Raw genomic sequence first — 18,433 nt, forward strand, 5'->3', positions numbered from 1 at the left:
TCAGCATTTTTTAACCAGATTTTCGATATCAGTGTTCATACCGGGCCAGAAAACAAACGACGCGCGCGTTCCTTACACTTATTTAGTCCCATATGGCCATCATGGATCCTTCGCAACGTTTCTTGACGCATACTGATCGATACTAAGACCTTGCAGCCTTTTAGTAGCACACCGCCCACAGTCGACAATTCACTTCCGAAATGCTTAAAGCGTCCCTGTACAGGTTGGTTATTCTGGAGGCAAGTAACTGTCATTTCGCGTTTCTTTTGATAGGCGCTTCAACGTGGCACCGCTTACAACTGACGACACAACATTTACGGCGTGAACTTCAATGTCTTCGTCTGCTTCATCCCGTTGCGGTTTTCCGACAGAGGAACGCGACAGCAGGTCTGGCAACACGAACTGCTTTCCTCGAACAAAATGCAGCTCGAAATTGTATTTGAGCAAACGTAGGAAGAAGCGCTGCAGTCTGGGTGGCATGTCAGCGATTGCCTTTTTTGAAATATTGATCAGAGGGCGGTGGTCTGTTTCGAGGATGACCCTGCGTCCATACACAAAATGGTGAAATTTCTCGCAACCGTATACCACAGCCACTGCTTCCTTCTCAATCTGGGAATAACGTTTTTGGGTATCAGAGAGTGCTCGTGAAGCATACGCGACAGGTTTCCAAGCGTCCCCGTAACGCTGTAGCAACGCTGAGCCGATGCCGTTTTGCGATGCATCCGAAGCGATTTTAGTGTCACGCATTGGGTCGAAGATAGCCAGAACAGGCTGGCTACTTAAAGTGGCACAGATATGGTTCCATTCTGTGGCATGGTTAACCGTCCAATCAAAAACACTGTTTTTCTTGATCAGGTCCCGGAGCAACTTAGTTTTTTCTGCAAGTGCCGGTACAAACTTTGCAAAATAGTTGACGACACCTAGCATTCTGTGAACTCCTTTCTTGTCCTTCGGCTGCGGTAGATTTAAAACTGATTCGACTGAATCAGGGCTTGGCCGTATGCCGTTCTCGGAAATGACGTCGCCAAGAAAAGCAATTTCCGTGGCACCAATTTCGCATTTTTAAGCATTGAATGTTAATCCCGCCTTACGCGCGGACTTAAGGACTGCTCTTAGCTTTTCGTCGTGCTCTGTTCTTGAGCAGCACCACACTAGGATGTCGTCGACATACACACATACGCCAGGAATCCCGTCAAATATCTCGTTCATGTGCCTTTGAAACACTTCGAATGCCGAGGCGACGCCGAAAGGAAGCCTGAGAAAGCGATAGCGGCCAAACGGGGTCGAGAACGTACAGATTCTGGACGTTTCTTCGTGCAGCGGTATTTGATGAAAACCGGACTTGGCGTCTAGTTGCGAAAAATATGGCGCTCCGGCAAGCTCAGCTTCGATATCATCGCGACGAGGCATCTGTAAGTGCTCCCGCTTAAGAGCTTCATTAATCCTTCTAGGATCCATACATATCCGTAGTGGGCCATCCTTCTTGACTAACGGACTTACCCAGTCCGTCGGCTATTTAACCTTGGCTACGGTGCCAGCCTTCCGGTCGAGTTCAGACCGCAGTGGCCCTGGCCAGGGGTCTAGCCACCTGGACAGTAGGTGCGGCGTCTTGTCGCAAGACCAGTTTGTGCAGGCATCCGTTGCCGGTAAAGACGTCTTTGCATTCTTGCATGAACTCTGGAGATCCCGTTGTTATTGCATCGACTGACATGACGAAGAATCCCAGGCGTTTGCTTGCTTCGAGACCATTAATAGCGCGTCCCTTCTCTACCAGGAAGAAGTCGACTTCAATCGCCGTCTTGCCGACTGACTTTCAGTCTGGCTACTCCCAAATGCTTGATGATTCCTCCCCCATATGAGCGTAGCCAGAGGCGTACCAACTATTTCTCGAGTGGGGGGGCAAACCGCAGATCTCACTCTCTCCCTCTCCCCCCCCCCCCCAACACACACACACACACACACACACACACACACACACACACACACACACACACACACACACACACACACACACACACACACACACACACACACACACACACACACACACACACACACACACACACACACACACACACACACACACACACACACACACACACACACACACACACATATATATATATATATATATATATATATATATATATATATATATATTGAATTACTAGTAGAATAAGTGAAAAAGCCTGGAAATGCATCTGTCAGGTATTTTTATTTGTAAATAGACCTATTTCTCAATAACACATGGTGAACCATCGAGACCCGAAAAATTATTTGAATTTGCACTTATTTCTTGTCGCTATAAAATGTGTATGTGATGCAGGGACAAATGGCATTGAGTGCCCAGAGGTCCCTGATCCAACCCAGTAGCAGCAGTGCAGCGAAAAAAAAAATGCGCATTTGTTGCAGTCAATTTTACTAATTAAACGATTTTACTTGGTGTCTACAGCATAAATGTGTCGCTAGTTAAGGTAATAGTACTGTCGAGGTTATACAGAACGAAGTGCAATCAACATAAAATACTCTCAATACTAAAAAGAAAAAGACGGCAGAGGTGTGCGAACTTGGTAAATTACAACCCGATCTTTAGCGAAGCTGTCTTTTTTTTTTCGAACAGTTGCACTAAATGTTTCAGTTTCTTGTAATTACATCGCAGACTTTGAAAAATTACGCGTATATTAGTGTTCCGCTTTAAACCTTGTCCCCGTGTAATGCTTTGAAGCACTTCTTGCTGGAAACTTATGGCGAATTCCATTGGGAGAACAGGAGCACTCAAAAGCACCCTGAAAGTGCTCGTTACAGAGAGGACTTGTTTCAGTGGTTGAACAGGAGTGGGAGAGCCGTCATCCAGTGGTAGCCCAAGAGCAGTTTCGCTGCGCCGAGAGCAGCCGGGAGCAGTCCGGACTGCTCGCGCCTGACTTAAGCCGTCATATACTCCTCATTTCTTTTTATTTTTCTTCAGCCGGCGGTCGCCGGCTGAAGCGCGCGCGGCGGCAATGGCGGCAGCCAAGCGAGGCTGGTTTTTGGGCACCGCTGTTTTTGACGTCGGTGATACGAGCGAGCTTCGCGGCTATTTAGCGACAGATCCTGGCATTTCTAGTCCGCCTTGCTTCTCGTTGGATGCGCGGGGGACAGCGGGCTTCGCCTTGCTGAAGTGCTTGAGACGCTCGACGGTGACAGCAGCGAAAGCTGCTGGACCGCTCAACTTCAGATTCAAGTTGCAGTTTCAGATGATATTCGCAGGCCGAAACATTGTGGGATGCGTCGGCGCTGCACAAAAGTATGTAGTACGTGGCTGCAAACGGTGACAGCGTTACGCCTGACAGATTACAAGACGATCACGCGTGTTTTGCCGCTCTCCTGCAGAGAATAGTGGGACGTCGATTGCTTTAGTCATATGGTACATTTCTCCTCACACGTCCCCCTCCCACCTGCTCTCCGAATGCACGCCGTATTGCAGTGGCGGGTCGAGTGTCCCTGCTCTCACTGCGCGGTCACCCGACTCCGCACTGCGCGGCGCCCTGCTCCTGTTCTCCGAATGGAATTCGCCAATAAAGAAAACAGTAATTCATCAATACACATCTTACTTCGTCAGAAATTTTCATTATCCCCAGATATAAACAAGATGCCTTGTTTAGCTCACCGAGGACACCAGAGAAGCAACCTATACGCATCCCGTATGGTGCACGGGAACAAATGGGAAAACAAGGGTTTAGTAATTATCTGCAACACTTGCATTTAAACCAGGAAAGTGACATTTTCGCAACGCACTGCGCTTGAAATTCTTCCTATTTTCATGAACGAGAAGAAAGGGGACCGAGGGGCCCGATTTTCATTATCATATCATAAGAAGCCAACAAACAATGACACCAAGGACAACATAGGGGAAATTACTTGTACTTAGTAATTGAATTACAGAAATTATAAATTAATGGAAATGAAAATGGATGAAAAATCAACTGTCCGCAGGTGGGGAACGAACCCACATCTTCGCATTACGCGTGCGATGCTCTCACCATTGAGCTACCGCGGAACAGTTTTCCCATCCGCTTTCTGGGGTATTCATGTTTTACAACTATATAGAACTAACCCTGGGTGTGTTAGCCAATTCAATTACTAAGATCAAGTAATTGCCCCTATGTTGTCCTTGGTGTCATTGTTTGTTGGCTTCCTATTTTCATGGAAATTCAAGTCCATATCTCATGCAATTGTTTTAGGTGTCGGGGAGAGCGGCGGTATGACACCCTGGAACACTTCAATATGTAACTTTCTACAAAGGCTTGCAATGAACCTACACAGAAAAAAACATTTATCGCTCGTCACTCAGGATATTGTTTCGTACTTGGAATAAATATTAACACCGTGTCCCGCATAGTTTACTGACGATACCGGGATCAAAAACTAAACGCCGTGTATAAAACAAAAAGTCCATGGGGAAAGCGAGTATTCAGTAGCAGTTTTTCGAGTACGTAAGCAACCACCGCAGTTCAAATTTTTGAAACACGTCACAATAAGGGGGTCTTCATTTCTTCAAAATATAAAATATCCGCTGTTCTTGCTCCTGCCGGGAAACAAGTAGTGGGATAGCTCTTATTCAGAAACCGCCTGAAAATGAAATCGATAAAAGCAGAAGTGATACAGGCCTTTAGAAAAAAATCAGTTAAGTGTTCTATTGGCTCTGAAATAGCTCTGCACGTTCGACCGAGGTCACTTTCACGAACATACCACCTCGCAGACCCTCATGTAATGTCCCGTTCTGGGACCTTTGAGGTATCATGAATAAATGAACTTGCATATAAAACCCTAATCCGTTCTAAATTAGAATATGCCAGTGCTATCTATGACAACCACCAGGTTAATATGATTAATTCCCTTGAATGGTTCATTCTCTCTGACTACTCCTATAATACAAGTGTCTCAGCCTTAAAATCCCGGTTGTGTCTTCCCTCACTCACCTGCCACCGCAAAAGTGCTCGTTTTTTTATTTTTTAGGTTCTTTCATTCGCTGCCCACGGGTAACCAAATCATCATTACAGCGCATCGTTTCTCCCGCCATACGCATCCAAATGCTGTGTATCTACCAAGCGCCCATTCCACCACGTATCAGCGTTCTTTTTTTCTGCACACAGCCCGAGAATGGAATGCCCTTCCTTCTGACATCGCCCTCATCACAGACATTTCCCGTTTCAAAACTGATATTGAAGGCCATCTTTCAAGTCACGCCACCTAACCTGTCCCGTCATTTTTCTACGTGCCCACCCCTCATGTAATGTCCCGTTCTGGGACCTTTGAGGTATCATGAATAAATGAATGAATAAATAAATAAATATACGATAAGTCGTGATTACACAAAGAATAAATTCGGCAGTTACACCTCTAAGTGGTTTGATTAGATTTTTGATGGTGATAAGATATATATTTATACTGCAACGCTACGTAGACTATTTCTGGACGGAGATTCAATGGCTCCAGCATTTGATAATCCAACCATTTCATGCAGTAAGGCACACCCATCGTTGGGTGCCGCTGATTAAAATACTTTATCCGGACCTCTCCCCTCCCCCGAAGGTTAAATATTTCAAGCCGATTGCTTTGTTTTTTCAAGTATGGTTAGGCGGTAATTTGTAACTGCGGGAACTGTCCAGCGCCAGGACTTCTGCGCAATGCAAGCGTGTATGTCGAATCTCGCGCGTCGCCCGCTACAGCGCGTCACGAGGAGGCACAATACTCGCTGCCCAAACCGGGGATACGTAGTAAAGAAAAGCAGTATATTAACGTGGTGACTCTATTAAGAAATAAAATTTAGCTTCAGCTGTAGTTTTGTTGGACTTTCCAGTGTGTAGCCGAATGTGCCCGCTTTCGAAAGTGGGGGGGCAAATGGCATGCTTTGCCCCCCCACTTCTGACAGTGGGGGGGGGGGGGGTGCAAGTGCCCCCCCTGCCCCCCCCCCCCCCCCCCCCGGTAGATACGCCTATGAGCGTAGCACTGAGCTGCTTTGTCTTACTTGTGCCGCCGGCTGCAGTCTGCGGTACATACTATGCGGCAAAAGATTGACTTGGGCACCGGTGTCCACTTTCAGCTTCATGTACTTGCTGCCGACTTGTGCTTCCACTACCCAGTCACGATGGCTCTCGATGGCATCTACGTATACGTCAAGAATCGTGAAGTCTTCATCAGCACTGACCTCGGCCACTTGTCTCTTGCTCTTGCATCGCACAGCAAAGTGGTTCTTGCCTCCGCATCGCCTACAGTTGCGTCCAAATGCCGGACAATTTCTCGAGCCGTGCTTCCGGCCACACTTACTGCATTTAAATGCTGCGGACGCACCAGTTTCCGTTGGCCTGTTCTGGACACGGTCAACTTGGCGCTGCTCGCGTGCCCAAATTTGATTTTGTGCGTGTGACAACTCGGCGGCTTTGTACACCTGCTCAGTTATCACCAGTGTCAAGTCCTTGTCCCGTAGCAGCTTCTGGCGCACTTTGTCGTCGCTCGTTCCAAATACAATTTGGTCGCGGATCACTGAACTTTCCATTACGCTGAAGTTGCATGATTTGGCCAGATGCCTAAGGTCCCTTGCGAATGGTTCAAATGGCTCACCTTCTGCTTGCATTATTCGTCGAAATAGGTACCGCTCATGTATTTCATTCACCTGCGCTGCGCAGTACTCATCAAACTTCTTGATAACGGTCGCATAGTCCTGTCTTTCAGCGTCTTCAGTGAAAGTGAAGTTGTTGTAGATTTCCAACACATCGTCGCCTCCCAAACTGAGCAGCAGTGCCGTCTTCGTGCTATCCTCCCGAGGCTTTTCTCTGGGAGCCGAGGCTGCTAGGAAGAGCTCGAATTTTTGCTTAAAAAGCTTCCATTGTTTGGCAATGTCGCCACTCAGGCGTGATGGCTCGGGAGGCTTTAAGAATTCCATCACGGATGCATGTGGTCGGGCCGCACTTCTGACACCATGTTTCGTTGAGTTCGTGCAAAGAATGCAATCGAGCCAAAATGTCAGTTAAGAAAGAACAAGGTTGCTTTATTTGCACCACTATTTATACGTTTTAGGTGGAGAGGTAACACGTTCAAGACAGTTTTCCCGGGGGCGCGTTTGCTGTTTGCAACGTTAGCGGGCATGCGCAATAACGCTGAGTGGGAAGCATGTTAGCACGAGGCGCTTGTCTTTATCAAGCACGATACACGCAGTACGGGTAAAAGAAGACCAATTCAGGCTGGTCAGACAGACAGACACAGAACTTTATTTAGATCCCGAGGAGTGCTACCGCTCAAGGTGGTAGAGCAGCCCACGTCGGGACGGGTAGGCCGAGCCTCACGGCCGCGTCGCGGGCCCTCTGGACAGCCCTGAGTTGATGTAGAAGGTCTGAGCTCCTGAGCATGGAGCTTCATTCCTCTTTGGTTGTGCGTTGAGGACCCTGTAATGACCACGAGCCGTTAGCCTTTTCCTTCACTCAGTACCACATCCGAACCCATTACATTGGTTTTTGAGTGTTGTTCTTTTTTTTTGCTGAGTCATTGACGTTTTTGGTTAGTCATGCTCATGACTATGACTTCTACCACCATAATTTAGTGTTTACTTCACTTATTTCCCGCGTCCGAATCCATTTCAGTGGTTTTTGAGTGTTAATAATTTTCGCTGAGTAATTGTAATTTTTGCTCAGTCATGGTCATGACTAGGACTTCTACCATCATCCTTTAGTGTTTCCTTCCCTTAGTACCCCTGTCAGAACCCATTTCAATGGCTTATGAGTGTTAATCTTTTTTAACTGAGTCCTTGTCACTATTGCTGAGTCATTGTCATGACCATGACTTGTACCACCATCCTTTAATGATTCCTTCTTTTAGTAGCCATGTCAGAACCCATTTCTGTGGCTTTTGAGTCGTAATCTTTTATTGCGATAGCAATTATATGAACACTTCCACCGGATTTCTGCCGTCGGCGTCGCGGTCGCCGTGAGGTTCCGTATAGATAAAATCTTCACCGCGCGCCGTATGCCCGAGCGGAAGCGTGCGCTTCCGGGAGAGCGAACGCACTCAATCTTCCACGCGCAAGCAAGGAAGCGGGAAGCGAGCGCCGGAGGGAGCTGGGGGGGGGGGGGGGGGGCGCACTCCTACTCTGCCAACAACCCCGCTCGTCGCTCGCTCGCACCGTCTCTTATCTCCAGTGGCGTAGCCAAGGGGGGGTTGGGGGGGTTCAAACCCCCCCCCCCCCGAAATTTTTTGCCCCCCCCCCCCCCCCCCCCCCGCTAACCCACCCTTTTCTCTCGTCGCTTCGCGCTGACATATTTCAAGGAACCGGTGCTACTTTCACACTTTCATTCCTGGGCGCTTCCGTTTGGGTTGGTAATTTACAGCGAATCATGTCTGCATATGGAAAAAAACTGTCACGGCCTCACAGAGTGTCAAGGCCTTGACACTCTGTGAGGTTTTGGGCGCGAATGTGGCGGCCGCATTCTGAAACAACAAATGCGCAACAAATGAAGCAACAAATGCGGCAGCCGCATTTTAGATGAAGGCGACAATGCTCGAGGCCCGTTTACTTAGATTTAGGTGCACGTTAAAGTCCCCAGGTGGTCGAAATTTTCGGTATACATTTCCGCCGCTTCCCTTCAGGTGCCGGTTAGGCCGCGTTCGCGTAGGAACATGGTCTCGAAGCTGTCGGAAGCGGCAAAATCTTGCAAAAATCCGCCCGCCTAGGCGGCAAAACAGGCAGAAAAACAGGCGGCGAGCCAAATTGGTCTCGGACCAATTTTTTCGCCATGGCGAAGCGGAAACGCGGCGGAAGGTCGTTCTGCTCGACCGGAAGCTACACTAGCATGTAAACTTCCGGTCGTAACATTGAACATGGCACCAAAAGTGTACGCTGTAATGCTGATCGGCGCGATCAAGAACCACCCCTTGCTCTACGACAAGAGTGGCACTCAAACGTACTGTCAGCGATAGTATTCAACGTCGCGCGACAGGAGGTGCGGCATCGAAGCCTTGGCGTGTAAAAGTGTAACTTCTTACACTTTTGCAAAGCCAGGCGAACCCACCACTGCCGTTTCCGAGGTTTTCTTGTCTTCCGTTTATTCATTGTCCATTTCTAGAAAACAAGTAGGTAGAAGTATAAAAGCCATTTCTTCTTCCACTTCCATGGAAGACAATAGTTAGACAGATTCCTCGTTGGCGCTCCATAATTCTCGTCGCACGTGCACGGTATGTTGCAGAAGTCGCGGGGTGCTTTTCTCGTCGCGACGATAGATTGGGAGCGTAGGTCTCACGTAGGACGCGCAGGCTTCGGCGAGCCTCAACACAAGGGCCAGCCCGGGTTTTAGCTTTGGCGTTCCCGTTGCCGCTTTCGTGTCCTGGAGGCGCCGAAAATAATACGAAATTATGAAATGTTATTACAACTTGTAAATAAAAGCTATTAAAGAAATATAATCACGCCTATAGGCAGCAACCTGTGACACAGCGCTACCGCGCCCGTGTGAGGAGAATTACAGAACGCCAACGAGGAACTTACCGAAGGTCGCATGACACGCGAAATTGCGCAAGATGATCGGGTGGGTCAGTGAATGAACATACCGCTCGAAATAATGCGATAATGAGCGCCACCACGCCGACAAACGTACGCAGACTAGATGGATGTGGACGAAAGCGGCAGCGCGGCCGCGGTGGTAGCAAAACAAATGTGAACTTGGACATGCGCGGAAAAGATTTTCCGGCCGCTTTGGCCTCTCCACTCGCTTGCCGCTTCCCAAATGTGAACGTAGCCATAGTCTGCAGCGCAAAACGTCTCTCGTTTGCGATTGCGCCCCTACGGAAGGCTGGTAGTTACTGTTGTGTTGCTGAATCCCAAACCAGCAATTACGAAAGGCTGGTAGTTGCTGTTGTGTTGTGGAATCCCAAACCAGCAATGTACACACGAAAGGGTTGATGCCAGCAGTGAAATTCCACCGACTCGCAACAGAATGCACGAAACAGACAGCCGACAAGCATGTATTACTGCTGTGCGCAGTACAGCGTAAGTAAACTCTTGTTGCAGACGCTGACAGTTCTCGTCGGAGTTCACGCGTCCTGAGAAATTGATTATGTGCACTATGCACTGAACAAGACCGGAGTTCATTCCTGCATCACTAGTACACCAATCAGTCGAGATTCTGTGAGGTACAAGGCCACTTCCTGTTTGCACCGGCCTAAGTGAAGCAGAAATGACTCGCACGCACTACTTAAAATGCGTACACATGCCATAACTATGCAGTGCGGTGAAATATTCTGTACAATTCTGAATCTGTTGACGTAAAGGCAAATGACGGCTGCACGCTCGCACACAGCGGAAGACACAGCGGCCCATGCACTTGCCGCAGGAAATGCAAGGCGACGAAAGCTTCGTAAAAAAAGCATTACTCGTTTTTGCGCGTATTTAAGTTTTCTAGCGCAACGACGCAGTGAACAAGCTATTGCTATGGGAGTAGGTATAGCCTGGTAACACGTGCATTTTCACATGTATAGCCGTCCTTGACCTGTGAAACGCACTTCGCCCCGACGAGGACGACGCCATCTACGCTTAACGGAGATTAACCATTAATGATGTCTTCTCCGATCGGGCGGGTCGTCTCAATGATGCGTTTTCGAAGACTGGTCCATTCAGTGGCGCGATGAGAGACGGTTGCTCCAAACGCCCACTGTACCTGTCGTACTTACTGTATTTTACTGAGCTTACATTACGTTTTTCTTAATGTCTTCACAAGCACACAGTGCCGCACACACACGCGAGGGGGGGGGGGGGGTCCCATGTCATTGATATACATGCATAGAGTGCTTAAACTACCGATACTTATTATCGATCACGTCACGTAGTGGAAAGCAGACGCTCCCCCCCCCCCCCCCCGGTCGGGCCGATGAACCCCCCCCCCCCCCCCCGATAAAAATTTCTGGCTACGCCCCTGCTATCTCCACACGGCTCTGACCTTTATGGGCTGTGCATTTGCCGCTCAGTTTCCGTTGAAGCGATAGACCGCACGTACCTTCGCCCGCTGCGGCGTATATGCGCTTGCTGCCAGCGTTTTGACAGTCGTTGTCTGCAGTCATTCAGTGTGATCTATTCATGTTTGTTTGTGCGCGCTCACACCACAGTTAGTAATAGTCGGGCCACATTTTCCAATGCACGCTACACATGCAATGCTGCCCGGATCGGCAGTGCAGCGCTACAGGTGTGTCCCTTCGCACGCGCTGCCCACGGGCAGCGCTTCTCATCAACACCACCGTTTCACACGCGCCTTCTCGTGGTCATCGAGTCTCTCTTCATGTCGGTCTACTTACGCCGCAGCACACCTGCTTACTTAATCAGCTCATGTTTACTACAATTCATATTGCTACCAAAGCCGCTCACCTTACTTCGTATGACATTGCTGTGTTGCTATCGCATTCATTGCTTCGCCCTTAGGGCGAAACTGTGACATTTTTTTCGCTGAGTCATTGTCATTGTTGTGAGTCATGCTCATGACTATAATTTCTACCATCATCATTCAGTGTTTCCTTAACTTAGTACCACATGCGAACTGATTCCATTGGTTTTTGAGTGTTAATCCTTTTTTCGCTGAGTCATTGACGTTTTTAGTGAGTCATGCTCATGACTATGACTTCTACCTCTATCATTTAGTGTTTCCTTCACTTAGTACCCACGTCGGAATGAATTTCAGTGGTTTTTGAGTGTTAATATTTTTCGATGAGTCATTGTTATTTTTGCTCAGTCATGCTCATGACTATGACTTCTACCAGCATCCTTTAGTGTTTCCTTCACTGAGTACCCACGTGAACCCATTTCAGTGGCTTTTGAGTGTTTATCTTTTTTTCGATAAGTCATGCTCATGACTGACTTCTACCATGATCTTTTCGTGTTTCCTTGACTTAGTGCCCACGTCCGAACCCATTTCAGTGTTTTTTTTCGCTGGCTCATTGTCATGACCTACATGATACGCATGTCATGAAATTTATGTCATGACCTATTACCCATGTTCGTCATACACTCCTGTCATACTACTCCAATTTTGGTACATACCAAGTTAACGAAATGACCATGAGACCACCAAGACGTAGTCGGTTGTTTCATGACTTACATGCCACGCATGTCATCATATTATTGCGATAGCAATTATATGGACACTTCCACCGGATTTCTGCCGTCGGCTTCGTCGTCGCCGTCGCCGTGAGGTTCCGTATAGATAAAATCTTCGCCGCGCGCCGTATGCCCGAGCGGAAGCGTGCGGGGACGCACGCTACGCTGTCACGGAGAGCGAACGCACTCAATCTTCCACGCGCAAGCAATGAAGCGGGAAGCGAGCGCCGGAGGGAGCGGGGGGGGGGGGGGGGGGGGCGCATTTCTACTCTGCCAACAACCGTGCTCGTCGCTCGCTCGCACCGTCTCTTATCTCCACACGGCTCCGACCTTTATGCGCTGTGCATTCGCCGCTCAGTTTCCGTTGAAGCGATAGACCGCACGTACCTTCGCCCGCTGCGATGTATATGCGCTTGCTGCCAGCCTTTTGACATTCGTTGTCTGCAGTCATTCAATGTGATCTATTCATGTTTGTTTGTGCGCGCTCACACCACAGTTAGTAATAGTCGGGCCACATTTTCCAACGCACGCTACACATGCAATGCTGCCCGGATCGGCAGTGCAGCGCTACAGGTGTGTCCCTTCGCACGCGCTGCCCACGGGCAGCGCTTCTCATCAACACCACCGTTTCACACGCGCCTTCTCGTGGTCATCGAGTCTCTCTTCATGTCGGTCTCATGTCGGCCCTTAGGGCGAAACTGTGACATTTTTTCATCTCATGACCTATCGTTTATGTTCGTCATACACACTTGTCATACACGCCAATTTTGGTACTTACCAAGTTAACGAAACGACCATGAGAGCACCAAGACATAGGCGGCTAGATAGATCATCATCATCAGCCTATATTTACGTCCACTGCAGGACGAAGGCCTCTCCCTGCGATCTCCAATTACCTCTGCCCTGCGCTAGCTGATTGCAACTTGCGCCTTGATTTCAAAGTTCCTAACTTCCTTACCGCTGTCGTTGAAAAGAAAAGTGTACAATCATTGCATTCTACTGGTGCCACCATAAATAGCAGAACCTTGGAGGTTAACAAAGAATCTCGAGAACAAGTTAAGGCCCGCACAAAGAGCGATGGAACGAAAAATGTTAGGCCTAACGTTAAGGGACAGGAAAAGAGCGGCGTGAATCAAAGAGCAAACGGGGATAGCCAATATTCCAGTTGACATTAAGAGGAAAAATGGAGCTGGGCACGCCATGTAAGGCGTAGGATGGATAACCAGTGGACCATTAGAGTTACAGAATGGATACCAAGAAAAGGGAAGCGCAGTGGAGGACGGCAGAAAACTAGGTGGGGTGAGGATAAATAGACAGATAGAGAGAGAGAGAAGACTTTATTCCAGGTCAGACCAAGACCTATAGATATTCCTTCGCCAGATGGACCATGGCCAGCTGGTCGGCAAAGGCCGCCGACGCCAACCACACCCGTCAGTGGGGAGGTGGGGGGTTACGATAGTGAGGGGATTGTAGGGCTGCGGGGAAAGAGAAAAGGATGTGCTCTACATTTGCGTACGTAGAGGGTAGTGTAGCGTTGGATGGCCCTGAGGGTGCGTACTTGGGCAGTGGAGAGAGGGGGGTGTGGCGGCGGAAGTGTCTGCAGTGAATGCCGGAGGTGTTTGTAGTGCTGCTTTAGAGTTTTCTTATAAAAGTGTGCCTCGTCCGCTATGGGCGGGTAAGGCCAGGGGATCATCAGCGCCCGGCTATTAATCTCGCGGGCAAGCTCATGAGCGAGCTGATTGCCGATAATCCCCGCATAACCTGGCACCAACACAACAGTGACCAAAGCAGGGGTGAGAAGGGAGAGAGCGTCAGAAAGGTCGTCTTGAAGATTATGGGGAAGTCTGTTGTCGCGAAGAGCCCAGATTACCGCCATTGAGTCCGAGCGAGAGAGAGGGAGCAAGCGAGAGAGGAAAGGCAGGGAGGTTAACCAGAAGTGAGTTTCGGGTCCGAGCAAATGCGATATTAGAGTGTACTAGATTGGGGGAGTGGGTCCAGTGGAGGCCACGGAAAGCTAAGAGGGTGAAGCAAAAGACGCGGACATTTGCGAAGCTCCGGCCAATCCGGTGCCTCTGCGGACCGGCGGCGGTGACGGCGGCGCCGAGCTGTCGTCTGCTCGACTAAAGTGTTGGCTCGACGCGCCGTTTGTATAAACGCTGGTTTGTATGGGTGTTCTGTGCGCGCGCGGCCATGGCTGCTGTGGCATTCGGGAGAAGGCGACGGTGGCGCCACCCGGATTTTCAATAAAAAGTGTCTCAGCGCAGAGCCCTCGATGGACCAACTCCCCCAATCTAGTACACTCTATAGCGATACCGAGGAGAGGGAGAAAGAAGGGTTAGTTCGTGCGTCGCGTGAACGATCGCGGTCAATTCAAGGGATAGAGAAGAAGTAGGAAGTGAGAAGGGGCCAGTGGTGGATATGATGGGAATGCCAAGGCGGGTCGGTGTTGTGACACAAGCAGTGGAGTTCTGTGTTTGGTAATGAATGAATGGATTCTTTTATTAAGAATAGGGAGGACCGAATGTCGCTGGTGCGGGAGGAGGGACATACGAGGAGAGGTAGATACACACTAAATCGCGCGAGCCAGGCCTCTAGCAACGCCAAAGTGGGCTAATTTTACGAGGTGATCGGGGTTTTCGAGGATGTCGCTCTGTAAAGCTTCAATGTGGGAATGGTGGCAATGCAGAAAAATATTGCTGTCGTCCCGATAAATATTTAACATGGGACAGTGTAAAATGAGATGCTGCACGTTGGCTTCGCATACGGAGTGGCAGACGACGCATATTCGGGGGGGGGGGGGGGGGGCAGAGGCGTCAATGTTCTTCTTTCGGTCAGCCAACGTCTGCCATTTGTGCAATATGTCAGGGGTAGTAGCTGTGTTGGCAAGTACTTTTGGCCATCTGGACCGCCTTACAAGACAATGCAGCGCCATCCACCATCTACACAGACTCATTCGAAGCATTAAAAGACATTAAGGACCCCAGTATGGTAATACGCTGCGTCGACGTAGCATGTGACAGTGTCCGGTGGAAAAGGGTCGTGGAAGTGAGCCCGGGCTTGTCGTCATCCCTCATGAAGAGCAGTGGCTATGGTGTTGGGCTGCTGAGCACGAGGTCGCGGGATCGAATCCCGGCCTCGGCGGCGGCCGCATTTCGACGGGGGCGAAATGCGAAAACACCCGTGTACTTAGATTTAGGTGCCGTTAAAGAACCCCAGGTGGTCAAAATCTTCCAGAGTCCCCCACTACAGCGTGCCTCATAATCAAATTGTGGTTTTGGCAGGTAAAATCCCATAATTTAATTTAGCCTTGTGGCTAACGTTGTCAAATGCCTTGATGAGGTCGAAGGCTAGGATCGCCCTGGTGTATCGGTCTAGGATATCATGCTTAAGTCTGAGCCATCTTGTGTACTGAATCCAAGCATTTCATGCGGCCAGAGATCGTTCTCCTCCGTGTACCTGGTCAGTCTCGTTTGAACGACATGCTCCATCAATTTCTCTACACACGCGGTGAGGGAAATTGGTCGCATGTTGTTCAAGCCGGGTAGTTCGAATAAAGACTACGTCCGCATGTTTCCATGGCTTTGGTAGTTCTCCCGTCTCCCACACCTGGTTCTAGTATTTATTTAATGCGATGATGGACTCATCGTCTAGATTCTTGAGAGCTGTGTTCGTCATCCCGTCCGGATCGGGGGCCGATCTCTTTCTGAGGTTATTAATCTCTGCTCTAACCTCTGTCGTGGTGATGGGGGCATCGAGATGTGGGTTGGGAGGTCCCTCGTAGTCCTTAAACACCTCGCTCTCTGCTTTTCCAAGATATGTCTCTTGGAGCTCGCTAATGAGCTCGTCATCTGTGCCTACGAAGCCATGCCTCGCTCTCACCTGGTTTGTAATAGCTTGCATTTTTTATTTACTAAGGTCGATGAGATGTCTGAGCTCCAGGTTTTGGAGAGACTCATATTGGCTTGCATCTCATCGCACTTGCTGTACCAATTCTGCTCGTTGAGATTAATCGCATATGTTTCAATTTCTTTGTTCAGTCTGGCTAATTAACGCCATATTCCTGTTCCATCTTTGTGCCTTGAGCTACTCCAGGTTACTCTTTCGGCTCCACATGTTCAGCAGTTTGCTGTCTAGCGCTGGGGGTGCGTCCTTATCCTCTACAGTTGTAGTCGCTTGACCTATGTGCGTTTTAAGGAGGTGTGTCCACTCGTCGATATGGTAGATGTCGTCCGACAGTGAGGCCTGCTTTCTTATTTCTCTGAATTTCCCCATTCCATTAATTTCGGCTGTTTGATGAGGCGAGTCTCGACGCCGCCTTTTCCTAGCGTGAGCGAAATAATAAAGTGGTCACTACCTAGATTATGTCCTGTGCTTCTCCGCGTTACTGTTCCCGCCATATTGCTCATCGTGAGGTCGGGTGCAGTGTCCCTGGTTATACTGATGCCCGTGCGCGTAGGGACGCATGGGTCAGTACGTAGAGTAAGCCCTAGCGTTTGTATATCCTCCCAAATTCGTCTACCTTTGGGGTCTCTGTATGTATATCCCCATTCCTCGTGAGCCGCGTTGAAGACTCTCATAAAGATCTGCGGCTTTGAGTGCTTTGCGGAATAAAGTAATGAACTTAATTTTCTTCTGTCTGGGTGTGCTCTACACATTCAGCAGGAAGATGCTATTTTTCTTCCCTGTGATAATCTCAACGAGAACAGCCTCGTTTGGGGAGACATCATGGGCTATGGTTGCAATGTTTCGCTTTACGAAGGTGGCGACTCGGCATTTATCCCCCTTGTCGCTGTCAAAGCTTTGGTAAACCCGATAACCTAACAGGGGCCTTACCCGCTTCCTGCATGACTATGACTACGGGTGCTTCCTGTTGTAGCTCGAGGTATTGATGCAGCAACGCTCTTTTCCTTTGGTACCCCCTACAATTCCACTGCCAGAATGTGGAGGCATTTTTATTATCCGAACGTTTATCCATTTCTATTAAGACTCGCTTCTATTGCCCTGATTTTCTCGCACAGCATACCTATTATCGTGCCTAAGGTATCTATCGACGCGCTTAGGGCGTCTATCTTGCAAGACTGTTGGTTCACTTGTGCCTGCAATAGCGCAATTGCTCATCCATTCTGTAGCTGTCCTGTTTTCATAGTTTCGTTCTCCTTGTCCATTTTCATCAGCCACGTTTAAATTTTCTTTTGCCAGCTCGCCAGCGTGTCGGTCTCCCCCGCCTTGCGTTTGGAAAGGGGTTGACTTGTAAAATCAACATTCATCAACTCCGGTCTAGGTCTTCTTTCTGGGGTTTTACGTGGAAGACCTGGACCGTAGGAAGAGGTCATGGTGTAGCTGGCACAGGAGCCGGACGAGCGACTTGGGTGTTGCATTTTTTAGGAGCCTCTGCGGTCCTAAAATGCGTGTCTGTGTTGGGCGTATCTCTGTTTTTAGTGCGATCAGCTGATTTTGGGTTTCCCTCAGCAATCGTTCAAACCTCATGTTTGCTTTCTTCTGTTCCTCTATTTCTTTCTTAAGTAAGTTGATCTCATCTTTTTCAGCGTGGGAGCCCTTGCTACCAAAGCTTACTGAATGTATATTTTCTTTTTTCTTTTCCCCATGGGTCCTTGGGGTCCTTGGGCCGGGTCCCCGGCCCTGCTTAGGAGGTACTGGGCCCTGGTCAGCAGGCCCCTTGGCTGGAGTCGGCTGGTGCCCTCTCCGGACCACGAACTGGACCTTCTTCCGTGTCTCGAACTAGATCTTGCTTGCGACTGCTGCCTCGCCTGGTCTCTGGTAGCATCCCTTGTTCTGCCTCGGTGCTCCTCTATAGGTGCCCATGTGGTAGCCTGTGGCTCGCCTTAAGTCGGGGCTTGCTCCTGGAGCTTCTCTTGTTCAATCTTCTTCTCCGATAATTTTTTCCTTGATGATGTCGGCATGCGATATATCTCCCGGCACTTGTTGTCGCCTAGGTGGTGGGCTTTGTTGCATAGCAAGCATCGAGGCTCGAAGCTGTGATTTGGTTCCGGGTTGGTGGCTCCGCATCCCCGACATCGGACGTCGTCAGGGTTCGGGCAAACCTCCGCCCGATGTCCAAGTTTTCCGCAGGTGACACACACTTCATATTTTTGCTTGTATAGGTAGCAGCGTGGGAAAGCATCGGAGGTAAACTTCCATCGGCCCTTTCCAGTCTTCAAACAGGAGCAATACAGAATTGGATTTCGCCCCCAGTCTTCTGACTCCAATGATCGAAGGGTTTTTCTTATTTCTTCTAAGTGCATCGAGGTTTTCTTTGTGAGTTGCATCCATCGGGGCATCGTGGATCACTCCTTTCCCTCCGTTTTC

This window comes from Dermacentor silvarum, chromosome 5, assembly GCF_013339745.2.
Source record: "Dermacentor silvarum isolate Dsil-2018 chromosome 5, BIME_Dsil_1.4, whole genome shotgun sequence".
In the NCBI taxonomy this organism is placed as follows: domain Eukaryota; kingdom Metazoa; phylum Arthropoda; class Arachnida; order Ixodida; family Ixodidae; genus Dermacentor; species Dermacentor silvarum.